At 43.4% G+C, this 4,134-nt stretch overlaps 1 long non-coding RNA gene across 3 annotated transcripts; it reads right to left on the minus strand.

Annotated features, from left to right (window-relative positions):
* Positions 1–1,193: 1,193 nt before the first annotated feature.
* Positions 1,194–2,438, minus strand: LOC142258436 (uncharacterized). Of its 3 annotated transcripts, XR_012727774.1 has the most exons (6): positions 2,185–2,438; positions 2,062–2,106; positions 1,896–1,969; positions 1,738–1,812; positions 1,524–1,655; positions 1,194–1,295 (listed from the first exon to the last, which is right to left on the minus strand). It is a non-coding gene; the product is annotated as an uncharacterized LOC142258436 (long non-coding RNA). The 3 variants fall into 3 exon arrangements; XR_012727777.1 differs by having other exon boundaries at positions 1,194–1,655; XR_012727776.1 differs by lacking the exon at positions 1,896–1,969 and having other exon boundaries at positions 1,194–1,655.
* Between the last annotated feature and the right edge of the window lie 1,696 nt (positions 2,439–4,134).

The raw sequence follows: 4,134 nt of genomic DNA on the forward strand, positions 1-4,134 counted from the left end.
CCAGAGATCAGCAGTGACATCACTGAGAACACCACCTATCCATCACCAGAGATCAGCGGTGACATCACTGAGAACACCTCATATCCATCACCAGAGATCAGCGGTGACATCACTGAGAACACCTCCTATCCATCACCAGAGATCAGCGGTGACATCATTGAGAACACCTCCTATCCATCACCAGAGATCAGCGATGACATCACTGAGAACACCTCCTATCCATCACCAGAGATCAGCGGTGACATCACTGAGAACACCTCCTATCCATCACCAGAGATCAGCGGTGACATCACTGAGAACACCTCCTATCCATCACCAGAGATCAGCGGTGACATCACTGAGAACACCTCCTATCCATCACCAGAGATCAGCGGTGACATCACTGAGAACACCGCCTATCCATCACCAGAGATCAGCAGTGACATCACTGAGAACACCTCCTATCCATCACCAGAGATCAGCGGTGACATCACTGAGAACACCTCCTATCTATCACCAGAGATCAGCGGTGACATCACTGAGAACACCTCCTATCCATCACCAGAGATCAGCAGTGATATCACTGAGAACACCTCCTATCCATCACCAGAGATCAGCAGTGACATCACTGAGAACACCTCCTATCCATCACCAGAGATCAGCGGTGACATCACTGAGAACACCTCCTATCCATCACCAGAGATCAGCGGTGACATCACTGAGAACACCTCCTATCTATCACCAGAGATCAGCAGTGACATCACTGAGAACACCTCCTATCCATCACCAGAGATCAGCGGTGACGTCAGTGAGAACACCTCCTATTCATCACCAGAGATCAGCGGTGACATCACTGAGAACACCTCCTATCCATCACCAGAGATCAGCGGTGACATCACTGAGAACACCGCCTATCCATCACCAGAGATCAGCGGTGACATCACTGAGAACACCTCCTATCCATCACCAGAGATCAGCAGTGATATCACTGAGAACACCTCCTATCCATCACCGGAGATCAGCGGTGACATCACTGAGAACACCACCTATCCATCACCAGAGATCGTAAAGGTATATATGGTGTGAACACTGCTCTATTAAGGGTGGTATAGAGGTGCTAGTGAGAGGACCAAGGTCCGGACTATAGAATGTAAATTCAAAACACTGCACTCTCTTCAGCATGAGGTAATAGTAAAAGAAAGTCAACAGATTCGTTTTTATCGTGCAAACCAAGTGTCTTTATTTATGAACAAAGTTAGTGGGAGGGACTAAGGGACGTTTCGGCCCAAGCTGGGCCTTCTTCATACCAAGTCACACTGGGGAAGGGTAAAGAAAAAGAAATAACTATTTACATATATCACAAGAATATCAACAGATCATATACATATATACATAATTACATGGAAAATCATGTCCTAGTTGGTGTAAAAGGCACAGTAATAGCATATCAGCAGTTGAAGTAACTCTCCAGTCGTCACAGCCAATATGTGCAATGACAATAAGATGAAAGGCAAGATTTGACAATACATGAAAAATTTGCATACCTCCAATCATAGATGAACTAATATCACAGAGGGAATTTTTTTCTCTCTCCTTTTTAGGGGGTTTTTTGGTATAGAAATGGTGAGGCACTCCACCCAGGATAGAAGGATTGTGGTAGTAGCAAAACGCAAGCCCTGCAGATAAAGGCATGATTATGAAAGGGTAGTATTTCTATAAGGGGAGTAGCACTATGGGGGAGGGGGGATAACTGATTACCTTGCTCGTGCTAGCAAATGAATAACTATTGGAATTTGTCCTTTTAAGTTGGGAGAGTTCAATAACTCGTGGTCCCTGAAGGATGAGAACGTATGTGGTCAGCAGGTAACACATGATATATAGCACCCCCATGTAGTGGATCCCCTGTATACCATTACCTTAGGTTTACAGTAAGTGGATAAGGTCACGTATAATGCACTTTTGTCTAGAAGCATAGGGGGGTTACTTGCATCTGTAATCACGAGGGATAAGTCTTAGTAACAACATTACATGTGAGAGGAAAATACAGCTGTACTTGGAAGTTAATGAAGTGACACATATTACCTGCAGGCTTTAGGATAGGAATGTAGCAGTGGGTAATGGAGTCCTCTGAAAAGCAGAAGGGGGAGTATGGAGTTAACAGATTGGAGGTTGAAAGGATTAGGGACAGATAAGATTATCGCATACCTTTGCAGCCGTCTTCCCAGACTGTGGCTTAGAGCAGTGAGTTAACAGGTTTGGGAGCTATTTAACTCCTGAACCCGGAAGTGCACGGAGACGCCGGCACCTGCGTATTGGTGACCTGCGCTGCTATTAGTGTATTGGTGGTACCGTTAAGTCTTGAATAGAGGTGCCCGCACATGTGCAGTAGGGCTAAACTCGTACATAGACGTGGGAGGATGTTTATCCTCAGTGTGTCGTTCGAGATCAATGCAGGGATAGGGGGGGGACACTGCACATACTGCACATGTCAGTCTATTGGTAGTGAACGACTGATGATACCAGAGGGGGTATTATCTATCTAGTCAATGTATAAGGCAGTAGTGTATGAAGCATTTGGAAGTATGGGGACATAAAGGCAACTGCAATGTAATACACAGGCATATACATAATAAATTCCTCATTTTGTCAAAGATCAATAGTGATTAGTTTACATCCAATCATTTTAAGGTATGACCTAGGAAAAAAAAAAAAAAAACATAAACAAAGGAAGGGTCCCAATATACTAATAGAGTGAACTAGCATTACCATCTATACATGACTAAAATAGAGAGTGCTGATTTTATACATTACCGTCTAATAGTGAGTGTACGATGGAAGAAGGAAAGGTGAGGATGGTATTTCTCAAGTTTTCTGTAAAAAATGTACCATAACATAGTTAGTGCGGTTTAGGGCAAATACAAAGGTATAGTACCATCATTATATTAGCCAATCTATCTCTCTATTAAGACCTTTAGGTGCTAGAGTTTGTAACTTATGGATCCAAAAGCTCTCTCTTTTTTTGAGAAGCTCAATATGATTTCCTCCGCGCCTGGGCCTATATACTTTATCAATAACCTGGAACCGTAACTGCGCTACATTATGCTTAGCTTCGTGAAAATGGTGTGGAATGGGTAGCCATAATTTTCCACACCTAATGGTGGATTTATGGCTTGCAATGCGGTCACCGACATGTTGGATTGTTTCGCCGACATACAATAGTCCACAGGGGCATTTGATGATGTACACCACAAAATTGCTCAAGCAGGTAAAGTATTCTTTTATTGGGAAGCTTTTGCCAGATCTGGGGTGCGTAAAGTGGTCTCCTTTGATCACGTTCGAACACGATGGACAATTCAAGCAAGGGAAGGTACCCGTACGTTTTGGTGCTAACAAGGTTTGTACATTTTTCTTGTCGCTGCCAATATCCGCTTTGACCAGGGAATCTTTTATGTTTTGGGGTCTTTTCTTACACATGATAGGTGGAAGTATAAACGGCCCTATCTCTGGATATGCTTTTTTTAGAAGCGGCCAGTGGCGATTGATAATATTGTAAATCTTAGGCATAGACGGGTGATACGTATGAACAAATGGTATCCTTTCCACTGTTGCTGTGTCTATCCCTGAGGGGGTGGTGAAAGATAGTCTTTCTCTTTCTGTCTTAAGCAGTGTTATTGGGTAATTACGTTCTATGAACCGATTGGACATTTCTTCAAGTCTCTGCTCTCTTGTGTTCTCATCCGATACTATCCTTGTAACTCTTGCAAATTGAGATCTAGGTAGACTATTCTTAGTCGATTTAGGATGACAGCTACTGTATAGGAGCATACAATTCCGATCGGTCGGTTTACGGAATAGGTCTGAGGATAGATTGCCCATTGTGTCTTTTTTGATGTACGTGTCCAAGAAACTAATTTCTTCCTGATGATGATTTAGCGTAAACTTGAGCTCAGGCCACACTTTATTAATATGGTCATCAAATAAAAGCAGGCTTTCCAAATCTCCCTGCCAGATGCAGAATATATCATCTATGTAGCGAGCCCATAGAAACGCCAGTTCATCAAAGGCTGGGTATGAATACACAAAGCGCCCCTCAAAATAGTCCATAAACAAATTTGCATACGCCGGGGCTACATTCGAGCCCATCGCGGTCCCGTG

This window comes from Anomaloglossus baeobatrachus, chromosome 12, assembly GCF_048569485.1.
Source record: "Anomaloglossus baeobatrachus isolate aAnoBae1 chromosome 12, aAnoBae1.hap1, whole genome shotgun sequence".
In the NCBI taxonomy this organism is placed as follows: Eukaryota; Metazoa; Chordata; class Amphibia; order Anura; family Aromobatidae; genus Anomaloglossus; species Anomaloglossus baeobatrachus.